This window comes from Hylaeus volcanicus, chromosome 6, assembly GCF_026283585.1.
Source record: "Hylaeus volcanicus isolate JK05 chromosome 6, UHH_iyHylVolc1.0_haploid, whole genome shotgun sequence".
NCBI classification, from domain to species: Eukaryota; Metazoa; Arthropoda; class Insecta; order Hymenoptera; family Colletidae; genus Hylaeus; species Hylaeus volcanicus.
In genome coordinates, this window is record NC_071981.1 from 5,060,525 (window position 1) to 5,078,620 (window position 18,096).

At 40.9% G+C, this 18,096-nt stretch overlaps 1 protein-coding gene and 1 long non-coding RNA gene across 2 annotated transcripts in view; one reads left to right on the forward strand and one right to left on the reverse strand.

Moving 5' to 3' along the window:
* Positions 1 to 18,096, forward strand: part of LOC128878620 (polypyrimidine tract-binding protein 2) — a 262,210-nt gene that overhangs the window by 6,610 nt on the left and 237,504 nt on the right. The gene's annotated exons all lie outside the window — the stretch shown is intronic.
* On the reverse strand, positions 5,423 to 17,692 carry LOC128878625 (uncharacterized). Its single transcript, XR_008457454.1, has 2 exons — positions 17,554 to 17,692; positions 5,423 to 5,842 (listed from the first exon to the last, which is right to left on the reverse strand). It is a non-coding gene; the product is annotated as an uncharacterized LOC128878625 (long non-coding RNA).

Consider the following 18,096-nt stretch of genomic DNA (forward strand, 5'->3'; position numbering starts at 1 on the left):
GTGTTTTTTGATCACTGTAACTGGGAGCATTCAGGCAATTTCCTTGTCACTTTATATTAACGTCAAAGAGGAAAGATGATCATTGTTTAATATTTAAGTTGAAAATTATAAGCATTTGTGATATTACAGGATGAAATAGTTGGATGTAAGTTTATCTCCTTAACAATTAACGAGAAAAGTATTGCAATGAAGAGTAGAGCCTTGTAGCTTCTAGTTTCTCTAGTTTTATATGGCAATGCTAGTTTGATTTCTCAATTTGGCGAACTTAATGTATCCCCTGCAAGATCTCCAAACTCCGCGAGACCCACAAACGACCCGTCTGTCCATACCGTGGACCAGTTCATAATTTACTCAGTGTCTTCTCGAAGGAAGTCAAACCGTAGCGACAAATCACGCTGCACGTGAAACCTTGATGGCTGCAGGAGAGCGAACGAAGAGGAGGACGGACAATAGGATTAATAGAGTCAGATGGACAGAACGAGTTGTCTCGCGACCGGCCATGGGTACGCGTCATGGGACACCGTGTGTCAATTTTAGTTAGTGGTGGCCGGCATCGATGTCAGGAAGCCATCAAACATGAACCAGTGGCACGCTGCGGTCGTTAATAAAATTCCGCTCCGGCCGGTTCGGTCATTTGCTCAGACGCGAAATCCCGTTACAGCCAATAGCCTCAGCTACAGACTATTCACGTTTGGTCTCGGGTTGCCCAGGAGGTCACGTTAACCCAATCTAACCGAAACCTAATCCAGTCTAAATTCTCGCCTGCGAAAAACGCATTATTCTTGCATTTTCTGGAGTAAACTTCTTCTTCTTCTTAAATGTAGATTAACCTAGTCTAACTAATCTAATTCCTAAACAATTACGAGATATTTTTCCGCCTCTCTACACTAAAAATCTTCAGCTAAACCTTTTTCGTCTTCATGTTTCTTGTAAAATCGTGTACCAAATCGTTTATGTCTACTTCAGAGGTTAAGGATGCATCCCTAAAAATTGTTCGCCTCCTCGCGAGAGGGTTTCTAGTTTCGAGGGTGAAAGGAATACCTCGAATAGACGCTGCGTCGATATCTCGATCCTGAAGGCACACAAACGACCACTCGAAGGCGACGCGCAAATGACAAATCGTCCGCAAATAATAAATCTGCCGATCGGTCGGCGTGCACATTGGTGTCTGATTCTTTGCTCGGTGAGTGGCTAAGTTCGGGGGTTGGGGTGAATTCAGAGGGTTGCTAGGGAGGCAGAAGGTCGTGTTTGCACAAAATACGGGCTGGCAGGTATTGAATTTTTCTTATATTTCCTTCTTTTGGGAGCCGGTCTAACCGAGGATCCGAGGGCGAATTTCTTGGCAATGGGGGCTGATCCCACAATTTATTTCTCTGTATTTCTTTTTTCTTCCTTCTTTCTGCTCGATAATGTTACGTATACATGCTTTCTAACACATCTTATGCCTTTCGATTTCTTCAATTTAATTAGAGAATGCCTTAAAATTAGTATGCTATATTTTTTTATTATTTCATTCAAGTAGGTGGCTTGGACTAAAGGGTAGAATTTTTATTTTTATATTATTCTTTAAAAGGAAGCAAATTTCAGTGTTTCAACAAAATCTGGAACAACAATTTTTGTTCAGTACCATCAGGATTTCGGTAACATTTTTCATCTCTCTGCTTTTTCGTGCTCTACCTTCAAATGCAATAACCAATATTTTAATGACTTTTCTTTCTACCATACAATAAAATGTCGATTATTGCAGCAATTAATGTCTGTTTGAAATACGTATTATAATTTCATGTAAATTTAAAACAAAACCCCTTTACATATATGAGGAAAGCACGCGAAGAACAGAGTTGTGAATTATTTAAAAAAACATAACTGTGTTGTTCATTCTTGCGAAATGTTTTCATAAATGGGATTGCACGCATCGGTTAACTTTAATTCTGATTCTTCCAGTCCCAACTCCCTTTTTACGCTTCGGTAATCTCTCGTTTTATTTATGCAAGCGGTAATATATTTTAATGTATACAGTATTTATCGTGTGGTTATTTTTTACGTTTACCGATCGGATAATAATGGATCACTTGCTTCTGGCGTACCTGTTGATTGTTCAAATGTATGGAAGATTGGGTCCTGAGCGTACCGTGAAAAATGGAAAAAGCAAAACGAAGTGCGCACAATCTAATTAATTGTTTAATTAAATTTATTTGTTTTGTGTAACAGTGAAGTAAAAATAAAATACAATATCAGCCTATAAATCTATATTATACTTTTAATTGTTGTTTCTAAAGATATTAAATTGATTATCATGTGATACATTTCTTTTTTTTATTCCTTTTTCTGTTTAAATTTCTATGGTTATCATAATTTTTTTGTACGAATATTCGCCCGCGTAATGGAAGAGTCGAATCGGGGAAACAATTTGCAGCACCATCTGTTATGCAGTATGGCGTCGGTTCCGCGCATAATTTTTGAGCTCCTTGACGAAGTCAGATCTCGTCGAGGACGACTTCATTGCTCGTGGAATGTTATTTTTCGCTTCTTTGTCACGTAAATCGGACCGAAAAATTCATGAGACTACATCAGCGATGTTCTTGTTCGCTCACGACTTTTATCAGTATCGCGCTCTGTGTACGTCTGCATTGTGCCCGGAACAATGTGCAGGCCGCCGATTATGTACCGCTTTGTGTGTCCAATGCAATCTTACGCTTTTGCATATTTCATGTTGAATGGTTGCTTGCGCCGTACCATTAAAACTTTCTAACAACTACCACCTGGACGTTGTTTTCTAACTATTCTTCGAGACCAGTGATCCGCTGGCAGCTTTAATCCCGAAATATTGCAATCGAACAGGATTCATTCGAAGCAGAGTCCTTGTACATTGCTTCCTTGATAAAAGTCAAGTAACTTAATTGGTTTGGAGATTTTTAAGAAGCATAGTAGACGATGCATTGTTGACAGTTCCAGGGCCCCCACTTTATCTGAAAAGGCCACAGATGTCTTTTGAAGATTTTCCTATCAAGAAAAAGTGCCAATATCGATGACTTACAAGGTAAATCTATCGATACTCATCGACAGTGTTATCGTCGATACTAGATGCGCGGAATGTGTGTCCAACGCATAAATCCACTCAAAAAGCGTTGAAGAAGAAAAGAATCATTTCAAATTCCACTTAAGCCACGTTCGTATACCACGATCACGTGCAAATACTGGTTCAAACGCCACCACAAATCGGATTCGCGGACTATCGGAATTTGGATTAGAGACAGAATAACGAGTAATAATTGCCCTGGCGATTGGAAGTTGCTAGGCCATTTGTTAGGAAAAACTAGGCGGCATTGTTTAAGCCTCGATAAATCGTTGCACTCGGCACGGGGAAAAAATTCGCTTTGCTTTGTGAAAATCTCGTTTAGGACTTGTGTTGCGTCACCCATAAAGCTTCGTGTTTTCTTTCTAATCCCTAAACGCGTAATCCTCAAAATGTAGATAAACCCATTCATTGAGTTTAGCTAAAACTGAAGCGAAACGTACTAATAAATAATAATATACTCTTTGTTTTCGAATAAGAATCGTATCGTCTAATTTATATGGAATATGTTGCAATGAAGCGACCTCTGAAATTCTACCGAAATTACTAAAATTCCACAAACTTCGTCATCCTTGTTCTGCATTAAATAAATCAGCAATGTGAACGCTTTGAACGCAACGCACAATTAAAAATGTAAATTTGTCGCAATTCCGTTTGTACTGGCGTACGAAATTTCAGAACATACTGACCGCTTTGTTAATAACAAATCAGTCTCCATTTCTCGTCGTTTTTCAACCTTGTACTCGTTACTCTGCCGCTCTGCGCGAACAGACGATAAAAGGGCGCCGAATGCGATTATTATTATATTAATCCCGCCCCTCTTTTTCTTTCAGGTTAAAATGTTATTTTTCATCCGCGCGCGCGCGCGCGTTTCGTCCACGCTCATGGCATTTCTCTCTGAACTCCAACGTCCACTGAAACGATAACACCGTTTCATAACAATTCGTCGTGGATTAAAAATGTTGGGACAAAGTAAACCCTCGAGCAAAGAACGACGAAATACGATAAGGATAAACCGAATTACAAAGGAATCCAGCATTCTTACCGATGCTTTTTCTTAGCTTTCAGCATTTGCCATTTTTTCAAACAAGTTTCCTTCGTTAAAAATCCTGTCTTATAAGTTAGTTTGTTTAATCGCGGTTCGTGGGCTCCACGATGATATGGAATATCTTTGGTGAACGCGTTTTTAATTTTTAATTTCCTCATCAAAGAGAGAATTTAATACGCTCTCAACAATCAAATTCAATTCGATCTGATACGTTTATGAAACTTTCCACGAATGTTCTTTGGTGCAATGTAAAAGCTAGGTCGTATTTCGTTGCATTTGACACGAAGGTGATTTAACACAGGAACGATTAATTTTGTTTTTCACAAAAAATTTAATGCAAACACGTTAGTCAATCGATCGCACATGTAATGAAATTAAAAAAAAAAGTGTACAGACTTGGCGCACACGCAAGAGTTGGAGAGATCGAAAATCTAACTAACTAAACTAATTAACTGATCGTGAACCGCCACCTGCTGTACCATACTTAATGATTTTTCGCGACCAACGGGATATGAATTTCGGCTGTTCGAAAATAAAAAGATTTTCAATCTTAAAATAACAATATTTTACTGTTCCTTGTGAATGAGGCTGTTCTGAAACATTTTGTACAGAGCAGACTCCCTGTATTTAGTTAAATGTTATGGCAGAGTTAAAGGGGGCTTCGTAATCTATCCAGTGTATTTAAAACAAAGAGGAAAAAGACTGGTGTAAAATTAGGGAAGTGTCTGTGCGTGGGTGTGACACGAGCAGAGAGAGAATTAGCATTTTAATCGCTTATCCGGCGAGGAGGCTTGTTCGACGGTCCAGTGGCTGCTCCGTGCATTGGCAGTCGCCTAAACGCGAACCAACCATGAGTGTCTTCGAGGTGCGATGACAAAGTCGATGTTAGCCAGAGCCCCCCCGTCGGCGTCGTCTCGAGTAATGCCGGAGACGCACTAACGAGGCTGCTCTCGTTTGCATACTCATTCGTTCCCTCCTTGTTTTTAATTCAGCGGCCCTAAGGGGCGTGCACCGTGTAATTACCTTGTTTTACACCGCGTTACCATTGGTCAGATGATCTAGAAACTCTTCTAGAAGCTTCTAGAAGCTGGTACTTTTCGTCCTCGATCGGTGCAATCAAACGAGACTGATTTTCACTTTGATTATAGACTGATATCGTGGGACATCGCGATTCCTTGATAAAAGTCGCGTAATCGAGGCCATTTGGAGACTTTTTAAGGATATGGTAGACGATTTTTGTTCTACTATCGAACTTTTCTGAGGAAACGAAAGAAATTTAGTATTTTAAATGCTGAGTGTCTAATAAAAAATGATTTTAATGAAAGGAAGACAGAAAATATTCCTTAGAATAAATTTTGATACAATCGCTGTCGACCACCCAAACTAATCCGACTGGGGTGTACGAAACTGTTCAATTCCAATAACATAATAACACCGAAAACTGGAACCCTCCTGCAATCGAATAATCAGGAAACGTTCAAATCCGTGGCTCATCGCGACGGAAACGAAAAGGTGGGGGCACAGCGCTCGCAAATCGGTTCGATGCGCCGGGCTGCAGCGTCTTCTTGGTCCGATTTTGATTTCCTTCGGCTGATTTCTCATCAAACCGACTAATGGGAAAGTGCACCACTGGATTCTCCTCGCTTCCGCCTAGAAGCAATCCCATGGCTCAAACTCGCCTTCTTTTCTTGGCCGACGTGAGAGTCCTCGATTCGTGGCTGAAGGAAAAGTAATGAGATCGGTTAGACGCAAAATAGTCACTAGTCGTCTTGAACGCGAGTTGTCTAGCGGGCTAGCGAATTTTTGAGTTATTGCAAATCATTTTGGAAAGGAAAGAAAGCGGATGGTAGTGCGTTCTTATTTTAGGCCTCCTAGTGGATTTATTGGTTAGCCTGCAAACCTTTTGTCTTGGACACCGAAACTTGAGGGAAAGATAGTAGTTCCTAGCAGTGAATAGAGAAATGACTCCACGGAACGATTAGGCTCTGATCGGTGGAAATGAACCATCAAAAGAAAGCCTGGCCGCGTCGAACAGGCCGAAAAGGCATAAAAAGGAGGAGGCTTGAAGGGACTGGACGTATACGAGTATTCATGTGGTAATGCCATAATCCCGTAATCCTTTGCGCAATTCCTGTGGGGGAACCCTGGCCCAGGAAATTCCCTCTTACGCGGGACAAACAGAATTAAAATCAACCTGGCTGCTCGACGCTTGCGTTAAACGCGATTAAATATCAAAGCCGGTCGTCTCCGCAGTCGCCCTCCTCCCTAACTTACATGCACCTCTCACGCTCCATTATGCGGGGGTTAATTAGGTCCAGTGGAAGGAAGGGGTAGGACGGTCAACAGCCGTCGCTGGCAATCTATTGTCCCTGCCGGGGACCAACAAATTCTAAACTTTTAACGAGAATCTGACAGAAAAATGACCGCCACGGTTCATCGCGAATTAACGCAATGTTTCCAAACTTTTGCAACGAATATTCTCTTGTCTCGAGATGATAATTACAAATCCCTTTGTCATGGTTGGCTACGCATTACGTTCTGACAATCCTGTGCGTGCTTATTCATGGAATATTCGTGTGATAATGTTCTTTCGTAACGAGGTTCGGATAATGTTTAGGCTCATTGACGTCGGAAACAGAGTTACAGTTAATTATCTAACGGGGATGACCCTGTGGTGGGGATAGGACACGCTCTGTCATGTGTTTATTTATGTAGTTAATAAAAAAAAAAAAATACAATTTTTACGAACGAGATTCGATCCTAGGACCTTCGTTCGTGTATATATGTATTTATAATGGAACATTTATTTAGAGTTCTTCAACAGTCGTAGAGACATAGTTCTGTTGAAAAGTCCAAGAGGATCTTAGCAGAGATCCCCGGTGTCCGCAATTTTCGTCGCAGCTTCGATCCCCCGTGATTACTAATTGACCTAATTTCCAGCACGCGGCCGGCACACCTGGCTACTACGTCCTCGAATCAACCGAGCCGATCGATGATTGTTATTTGATGATTTTAACCGATCAAATCATGAACTGCGTATCGACCGCAGGCGGTTTTGTTTGTACGTCGGATTACCATACAGAGATGCCCCGAATTGGATGATCATAGACGGGAAAGCGGTCTAGCAGGAGACAATCCGAGTTCTAATGGGTCCGTAAACATTTGCGTGCAAAGATCAAACGGAATACCACACTGATGTCACTGTGGCGCGCCACAGTGTCATCGGATTTGCATGCTAATGATGCCTCTAAAGCGAGAGGTGTTCTGTTTCATTTCTCTCTATGGAATCTTCGAGTCTTTACAGGTAAAATTCGTTGTGCTATATAGTGCATCAAGATTAAATGATCCACCAGGCCACCTATCTCTTCGAATGGTGATATGACACGACAGATATTTTGATCGCAATTTTACTGGTAAACGGAAGGGGCTGCAAGAAACTTTTTCCAAGGTCTAATGAAAAGGGTAATGGAAATAAAAAGATAAATCACTAGTGTGCAAATGAGTTCCTACAGCATCAACTTCGTAGTTCGAAACGAATCACTTTTTTGGGGCATCGGGTTTTTGTTCTAAACAACAGCTGCGAAGAGTGCTTCGAACATTGCGGTCGTTAATGAGTCGGACTAGAAACTTTTCCGTCGTCGAACGCAAATGAAGGGGTGCACAAACACGTAGTCTTTCCTTGTCTGATGTCGAATCGTCTTCTACAGTCGCGGTGCAGCACCAACGACTAATGCCTCTCTGATGTTTTACAAAATTTCACACGTTAGTTGGTCCACCGTTGAGTTATTCGCAAAGAATTATTTAAATAGAGCCGTGACAGTCCTATCTTTGTAATGTGTAACCGAAACGGAACGTAACAGTACAAATAAAGAGTGCAGAGTAAGGAACAGGATATTGACTTCCAGATTGATGCAAAGAATGGCGGATAGAATAACGGAAGGGAAGCACGGAACGCTGTAGCTAGAGAAAAATGTCTCGACGAAAGGAGAGACAATGCGATCGCAAGTCGATATAGATATGTCAAACGCAGCCCGACCGCAGTAGCTACTTCGAATTTCCAATCCTACGTCATGTTTGCCACATATATACATTCGCTCGCATGTGAAACGTCATCGTGAGGCGGTTACTAACAGAGGGAATGACACTATATTCGCGAGGGATAGCTTTGGAAGGCAACCACGACCTTTACGACGGCTAAGACTGGGGGCAAAATGGGATTGCATCGCCTATGTCACGTCGAAAAACCTAACCGCTAGAAGTGCTTGGGATTTAATTCTTCTTTGTTCAACTTCGTTGGCTTAATATATATTACAATTATATATTTGAAAAGCGATTATTTGGAAATTGAGACATCTGGTAAGGAATGAACTCGTCTTAAAAAGAAAATTGAAAAGAATTTGTCTGAAGCAATAAACAATTCTGCAGAGCTTCGCATTCCTGTGGGCTTCGTTCTCTCGAAATTGAAATCGTTCCAACGGTGCGTTATTGTACGGTCGGGCCGCAAAAAAAAAGAACATAGAGTATGTTCGTTCCAATCAACGCGCGTCGGCCGCATCGTTTACCGAAACACCAACCGTTGTTGCAGCCAGCGAACGCAACCGATTCAATTAAAAGAAAGCAAAGTGGAAAACTAGCTTCGTTCTTGGCTTACGGTCGCGGGTGAATAATGAAATATTCAGTGCTGGGGTGGGAATAAAATCCCTTGTGTCTTCACGTTTGTTTGATGTGCGTTTCAGCTCGTCGGGTGTTCCTCTCGTTATCGATTTGCCTTTTGTTCTCGATTGCTTTTGACACCCTCGTGATACCGCAATTAACACTTCAACTCCCTGCTTGAACACCGTTTAATTAGTATACTGTAATTTTGTCAGACATAGTTCTACAACAATGTAGAAAAGAAAGCATCTTGAAAGAAAGAAGTTTGAAATTAGCTTTTCACATTTTCTTCGGCGATTTTTCAAACGTAATAGAACCAAGGACATGGAGAATCGAAGATCTCGCAACGAACCGGTATCAAAGCGTATTACTTGATACATCATCCGAATAAAAATGTATTTAATTTTACTGTTGGAAATGATGCATGAATGCTAGCCATTAATTCTATAGAGAAGCAGGAAACCTTTTCAACAGCCGTAATGAGATAAATTATTTGGATTAATTAAATACAGTGTAGCCGATTCCAAGAATTAATTGTGCGCCACTGTCGTTTGCACCAATAACAAATTCTCTTCTCGTATTGATTTCGTCGTGGCGATGAGAATAATATTGTTTATACAAATTTTATACCCTGAAGGGGTACAAAGCATTTTACAAACGAATGTCCAACGCCGAAATTGGACCTGCATCGATGCAGATGCCAGGGTGGGGTCGTATATTGTACTCTAAATGAATAGTAATTTTTATTTAAGACCAACTTCAGAGCCGTCCATTTCAGGTAAGGATGAAGATACAAAGAATCAGTAACGTTGCGTAAAAGCTGGCCTAGATTTATGTATTTATGCATCTGGTCTGGAAGGTGAATGCGCATGGAACTTTATATTTAGCAGAAATGTATTTATTTTGTCTTATGTTCAGTTGAAGAAGTTCAGTTGGTCTTCGTGGACAGAGATAGGGCAAACTTCTATCAAAAGGACAGGAGCTAGGCGCAACGAAACCACATTTATCCATCACATTTTGATCACTTCTTAATACTGTTTATTTACGCCTCTCTAATCCGCTTTGTATGTTTACCTCTTTATTTCTTTTCCCTTTTGCATTTGTGACCAACGTTATGTTCGTAGATGACACTGCACAGAACGCGATAACCATCTTTCCCATTCGACAATCATTTTCGACCCACTTTTCACTTGCTTCTCACCTTATATCTATCATATTTATGTGTACGTTTCTTCTAACTCTTCTCTTTTCTCTTTTACTTTACAGAGATACTCTGCACAGCAGGCAAAAGGTAGTACGATTTTCCATACACTTACACATTTTCTTTTGTTAGTTAAACTATAGTTCTGTCTCACTCTGTTCTATTTTTCTCTGTCTGTTCCCACTGTTTTCGTCTGTTTTATTCTCCCCCTCCACCTACCATTCATTGCTCCAATCACAGTTCTATTCGATCGCCTCCTCGATGCCCTAGCAATCGACGTTGTTTGAAGCTTCAGAAAAATATTATATACCATATACTACCTGTGTTTAAAAAACAGAAAGAAGAAAAACAGTTTGCAAATAAAGTGGTGGGAGTAGCCAAGTGCTAGAAGGAAGAGGGAGGGGGAAACCCTGCGGCCTTGAATGGTCAATCGATCTTGGGTCGACTCCAACACCGACTTTTTTACATCGACTTTACATCGGTTATACATCGACAGACTTAAATTTTTTTAGACAGAAGGAGAAATTTCTCTTGTTTTCACCTACCTATACTATACTCGCGTCTAAATTCTGCATCTCACTCTTCACTAACGCCGAACCACCTCGTAAACATTGAGAGATCCTGCATTGTAGAACCTGCATCTCGAAAAAAGTCACTTTCGTCTGCCTTCAACCCTCTTCGATTCACGTAAGTAGATATTTTTATTTAATCCTTTTTTTTAATTGATTACCAATTTCTTGAAGACGATGATGTAAATTAACGGTTATAGAAATATTGACAGAGGACTGTGCACCCTGTTAGTCTGAGACGTCAACAGTTAAGATCTAATTAACGCCTAAACACTATCAACCTTGATTCCCTGAAACTCCTCCTCAACAAGATTTCCATGCGTTTCGACAAATGTCCAAGCAGGAATAGAGAAACGTTGAAAGAAAAAGGAGACCTCTCCTCATCGATTCTCGAATCGTTGAGCTCGATGCAAAGGGATGAACTTGAGATATCCCAACGTAAAATGTTTGAAGAGAATACAGTTTATTTCTAGTTGCTTTCCATTTGGTTACCCCAGTAAATCGATATCCGCGTACAGCAAACGTAATACCCAGCTTTCCCGAGAACGTCCGGATATCCGATTATATCCGGCCACGGTCGTTTCTCAAGGGGTATCTGAAATTTAAATACGATTCACCGTCTTCCGTTGGTTCGATCTCCATCCCTCCAACTCCTCTTTTTTACAGACATCGCATTTCTGACATACTTTTAGATTATTCTTAAGTCGCTTCTTCGTTTTTTAATGGAAGCTGCGAAGCTCTCAACTATACCACAAGCATTCTCCGTTAGAGATCGTTGCATCTACGAATTGGTTATTTCTTTGTTAAGAATTTTAATCTTTTCTCAACTCGATCGTAGAAAATTTAAGTCTGTCGAATTGCTGCGGCCTCCGTTAATTTCCAAACAGAAATCGAATCCCGTGTGTGAAAACCGTGAAAATGGTTCGCGTGTGTCGTCACGGTTCATCAGGTTCCATTCCGGCATATTCCGTCGGTATTCTACGGGTGGTGTGCCGTTATATTCGGCAACGAGCCTGCGTATGGCCGTTCGCATACGTCGTGACAAAGCGGTAGGTTCTCTCTGATTACTGGACGCCTGATGCGCTCGAGTTTTCGTCCCTTTGCGCGCCACACGTTACCATTGCTCGGTACTCGGCTCGCATTATCCATCCCCATTGTTTATCTTTGTACCCCCACCTTGGTACCCCCTCTAGCACTGTTTGGTCCTGCGCCGGTCCTTCACTTGGAACAGTGTGTCGAGTCGACGTTCGAGTCCTCGAGAGCCATGATTAATCTCCTTGAATCGTTAATTAACCGTTTGATGCTGGACTCGGTTCACCTGCTATTCTCGCGTCACCCGAGCTGGCCGCGCCGTGTGCGATAAGTAGGAAAGAGAGAGAACGATAAAGGATTAACCCACATGGATACGATTACCGTTTCCAGATCAATGTTGACATCGAACCTTACTCCAGGGAAAAGTACTTCTAACTAGGTGTAGCACTGTTGGCGATGCTTGCCGAACCATGTGATTTGGCAAAATGTGTGAATTTGATGTTCGTTAAAGGCGAGCTACCGATGCGTTCAGTTTGCTCATCGATCGTCGAAAGCCGATCTCCTCTTCCCAGCAAATGAAACAGACCATCGAGGGAACTGGGAGGAAACAGGAGAAGCTTAACGGACATACGTCCACCTTCGAACAACCGTGCAGACCTGTGTATGGCCAGATAATTTAGGTCAGCTTAGGTTGGGCTATTGGGATCACGTCCGTGCCAAGGGATGATCTACCCCCTCGATACACAACAATAGTCATTAGCGCATCAGACACGACGGTGACGCCTCGCGATGCCTTCGAAGAAGATGATAGCGATGACGCCGACGGTGATCGTGCTTTATAGGGACAATGACCAGCCAACGTTGTAAACCCAACCGGTAATTTAGTACGTTACCCGATTCCTGAGATTCACTTTACTGATTTGCGAAGCAAGGATCTACCTAGCCCTGACGATGCAGACTGCAACGTTTGCGAAACCTCAAGGAATTATACACGCGAAAGCTTTGAATCGAAAAAATAATAATTCAAACAACACCCATCCGAAGATATCATTATTTAACAGTAATTGGAGACCATTTATCGCTCAATTCTACGTCGGGCTGCTAATTTCTTCCACATTAATTAACTATTTTCGGTTGAAACAAAAATAACGGATCCGAGTTTTAACGAAACTGCACAAAGGCACTCGACAAACGTTCCCTTGGCCGAAATATAATTAAGCGGTTAATTAGCAGTCGGAGGAAACCGGAGGTACCAGGCTGTTTTGCATGTGCCGCGGTCACGGGTAAGATTCGCGTATGCGCTTTTCGGGCTCAGTCTGAATCTTTCATGAAGACTGGCCAGCTCCTCTTAATGTTTGCAACGCCACACAGGACTCTGATGTGATCTAGCCGGCCATATGCATAATATACATGCATGAATGTACAAGTACAGTAAGTAGAAACCTTCGAGGACTCTGGTATCCTCGAACCTAAGATGGAATTTGGAAATATAGTATGCGTATGAAAGATTCTCGAGGCTACGGTTGAAACAAAGAAATCTGAAACATGAACATATAAAGGCTGAAAAATTTTGTTTAAATTGAACAATCCCTCGGAAAGTTTGATATTTCGCGCACCCCGACAATTGCTTAGTTTCGACAACAATAAAAAGGTAGTATAAATATTCCGGTACAGAAAAGCCAGCTTTTACGTTGAAAATCGTCAAATTCCGGCCGTTACGGTAGGCAACCTTTGAAAAAAATGGTTCGCCACATGATATCCTCTCTTAACAACGAAGCCAATTAAATGGTAGCTAAAAAATACAACCACTGGAATAATAAAAACATGCGTATAGGAAAAATCGACGCGTCTGTTCGTGAAATTTAAACGTTCGACGTAAAAACTGAAGTCATACAAGATTTGGTTTCGCAGTTCTTCTCTCTAAAAATATATCATTGTTTCGATCGATTAGCAGACAATGTTTACTCACTCATCGAGTGCTACTTCTAATATGTTCAATTGCATTTAATTAATTGTCATGTTACAATATTACAAGTCTAGCTTTTCGGATAAATTCAATCCTTCATTATGTCCCGGCTAACATTTACATTTTTCCTATTTGCAGTAGTTTGAAACCCATTTGTTTATTCGTGGATTTCATATCGACCAGTAATTTTCGTTTTGATATTCCGAATCCTGAATTTCCAATAAATTCGCTCTTTACTCTGATAGCTCGTGTTTGATAAGCTACAACATTTGTGTTGCATAGTATCAACACCTTTTTCATCGTTGCTGAAAAACAAATTTCAAGGGATATCCGCGTTTGCAAAAATAGATTTTCATTTTCAAGTTGTGTCTCTTGTCGTGCATCCGCTGCTTTCGACTATGTGTCGATGTAAAAATACAAAAATTCGTAAAGTAATACTCGTCTAACGTTTACGGCAGTTTCTTTTATTATCGGTAATAATTGTTATATTCTTCGCTTTGATCAGCACTGGTGACCCGTTTTCCTTCCATTTATCCTCTCGCGGGAAATCGTATATTCGAAAACACACTATCAGTTTTCACTCATAATTGGTGCCTCGAACGAAAGTTAACAACGCTTCGTCGAACTTGTATTTAATAGGAGAAGAAAAACCAAAGGGAGGGAGGGTGGGATGGAGTCACGTAAACCCGGAGATATTTACTTATTCGCTTTTTGTATTCCCCGCTCGGGGTATTCATCCTTTGTCAGGAATTCCCGTCTTCGATTAACAATACCCGCTCCCTCCTCCTCACTGGCATAAAAGACTGGCTGCATAATACAGTATTGTTTGAACAGTGACGTATTCTTACGTAAATCTCACGAAATTAAATTTATTGGGTTCGACGTTGAATCAACATCAACATATAATGTCGCTAACATACACAAATTTTAATTAAAAAGTTTATATAGAATCGAGGTCGGTAATTTTCCTACTCTCCAACTGATCTCCGAGTGTATTGGCTTCCAAGGCACGACCTTAAAGACTGTATAGGTTTCCTAGCGAGTTCAGGTCCGAGACGAAACTCTTCTTATTCCTATATGTAGAGTCCTCAAAGACACCTCTGTGCGTCCCTATGACTAAGACAAAACTTTACAAGTTATTTAGCCATCCTGTTGAGTCCCAACAGGTCTCTTTGAAAAGGTTCTGAATCGCGTTTCTTGTTCAAAGTCGCGAGCATCCCACGCCAAGGGAAACGCGCGATTAGGGTTCGCGGAGGAGGAATCGGGTCGTCCTGCATTAAAGAGCCGACATCTGGAAATAAACTGGCTGCTGTTATGGCAAAGCGATGTGTTGTATAAGCCCCGAAGGTTGATACGGTTTCTGGTTTCTATTGGCAACGTGATATGGAGTTCACGTCGAATCCGCAGTATCCATAACAGCAGCATGATCCCTTCGGGTCTGGTAAACTGAAGCCGAGATACGCGAAACCGGATCGCTTTTCTAAATTGAATTTTCCTCGGTGCTTAAACGTTGCTATCTGTTCTGTTTCGCTCCCAGCGATCGGCAAGAATTGCAAAAATATCCGATCCACGAGCGTATAATACTGTGGGCGTTGATTATGCTCCTGAAGGAGGTAACGCCAACTTAACTAATCCAAATCGACGGGTTTGTTTCCTCGAATATGTAATACAAAATGTATAGCTTCAGTTGCAGTTGGTTATTTCATTGATTCGAGTGTGAAATTATTACAGTTTAGATTGTGGCAGCTCTTGGTCCAGTCCTTTGACGAGAAACATGGATAAATCCATATCGAGCTTTATTAATACAACTGTTAATGCTTTTACTTTTCAAACTCATTATTATTTTGTATAAAACACCCTAAGCATTGCTGCAAAAATTGATCTCACTGTTCCATCGAACCCTCCATTTACCATGACATCAAATAGCGTGTAATATATTCACCCTCGCCGAATATGTCTGATTTTTTCTGTGAGCCATTTTGCAGGAAAGAAAATACAGAATCGAGGGAAGCGCGGAGGTTATTTAACTAAACAGAAAGACAGAAAAATGGTTTTTGCGAAAATAAAAAATAAATAAGAGGGCGGATTTTGCGCGAAAGCTCCGTTAAATGTTTGTTTCGGGTTATATTGGGCAACGCGTAACATCCGGTTGCTGTCGTTTGATGAATAACGGAACGGTATAAAAATGGAGTTTTAGAAGGAAATGGAAAAACCCTGCGCTCGTCCCGGGTGGTCATGTAATTCGTGCGTTAATGAAATAAAAATTCTGCCAGACCGTGTACAAGTTAAACGAAGTTTCAATATTTCAGCTGGCTGGTGAAATATATTTTTGCAAATTATTATAAAGTCTTTGTTTACTCTATCAAGGGGGTTCCTAAAGAATGTTCATTTCGCATAACATATAATTGTGGAACGTCGATGTTTTTATACAGAGTAGTAAACGTGTTAGACTAATAAGCAAAATTTTTGTTGTTTATTTTTAATAATTTTTTTCATTGATAATAGCCACACGAAATTTGTCATCGTTTAGAATCGTTAAAATAATGTTCATATTGTTTCGAATGGTAAAGAAAAATCATAGGTGAAACAACGTGACAATGATCGATCATAAACAGTTCGTCTATGCAGACGACAATAGACATTATATTCCCACTGTTATTACTCAAATTATTGACTATGCAATTAATGATACAAGCGTGGAAGCGGCGTGCGTCAGTAGTATACGTACATACCTGGTCAGCCAATCGCTCGGACAAGAACAATTGAAATTCAAAACCAAACCACACGGTCCCTGTTTACGCAAAAACATCGTATCAACAAGTAACGTTCCTATCGAAACGTTACAATTTATATGTGCATAAATAAACAACTTGTAATTCAAAAATTCTGTAAATGATGACTTTCAAAAAAGACTTTCTCTGTCTGACAGGTTGTCGCTTAAAATTATACCGGTCGTAACTTGATGGCTGAGGAAGCTACTCAGATGTTCTGGTTTAGAATGAACCTGTATATTCGCATGGAAACAATAAACGTTAAATTTGTAGCCAGCGGAGCATCGAGATGAAAAGGAAAATTTAAACAGGAAGCAGGTGTACACGCGTGGTCAGACCGAAAACCGAAACTTATGACTTCCCGTCGAAACGGGAGGGCTTTCTAACCTGGTCCCGAATTTCTGATAGCTAGTATTCCACTGTATTATTCCATACGTCTAATGCAGTTTAGCTTTGGTTTCTATGGCGTTTCAGCGTGTGCGTTAGAGAGATCTGCATAATCCCAAGTCCAGTTCGGATCAAAGCCAAATTCCCCCGTAATGCATTCGTTATGAATAACTTATGTCGACAAGTGCATCTCGGAATTTTACCTTCCGCGAATACTCGTATGCCTTGTCTCGATTTATTCATTTTTATTCGATACCTGACCGTCTGATTTTTGCTTATTTGGAAATTGTGGTGTGATTCGCAATATCAGTGAAATGACATTAACTTGGAGCTAACCCAGGCTAGTTTGTGATTTCAGTCACCAACCAATTATGTTTCTCTCGTGTAGCTTCGTGTGTGGACGACCTAATAGTAACGGGACATACTTATTCTGTTACTAACCACCCATTTCATAGCCTCGCAGCATTTTTCACGATATAACGGGACACGAATTTCGGCTGTTGGAAAATGAAAAGATTTTCAATGTTAAAAAGGAACTGACAACGAACAATCATAAACTTCTATCGGTGACCAATGAACCGTGTTATGAGCTTGGTGAATCGTAGCCGATGAACCGTGGCATGAATACAAACACCTTAAAATAGCTCGAGCAGCACGATGCACGCCTATATCAGTGTGCCATTTGACCCCTGAGGAAGCTCAGTTAGTACCAACCACATATCACATGTTCGCAGGAAACACGATTGAGATACGTTTCTAGCACGCGAGAGTTTCCAAGAAATGATTTCTGCCAAGAGGAAACGCGTGTCGATCCCCTAATTCCCAGAACAGTATAATAAGTCATACGCACCTTTATCGCGCAGGTACTCGTGCACGAAGACCATCGAATCTCGCAATTCTACAAACTCCGCGATTTAATTCGTCCGGATCCATGTCCTGAATATTATACGTCACAAAGATAGAGAACGCACGTTGACGTTAAGAGAGACATTTCGAGCGTCGATACTCACCTGGCATTTTACTACAACTGCGTTAAATTCCCGCCAGGATCGCGACCAAATTTCTGATGCTCTGATTTTACTGTTACCTCGCGTCGTAACTTCACAAACCAAGCGGGCTTCTTTACTCGCATGCGAACTCGATTAATTTTACTGCAATTTCGATGGCTTCGCAATGAAACTCGCTGTTGCGAGTTCAACTGTTCCGCATTTATTACAGGGGAATTAACGATTTTCTAGAGATCGATGAAGGTCTTCTCGGAACATTTAGTTGAAATGGCAAATTAATTACTTTTTTCTAAAATTGATTTATTATCGACATACTTGCTTCATCAATCTTATGAAATTTAAATTTGACGAAATTTTAATGCCAATCGACAAGTTTTCGCGCGACC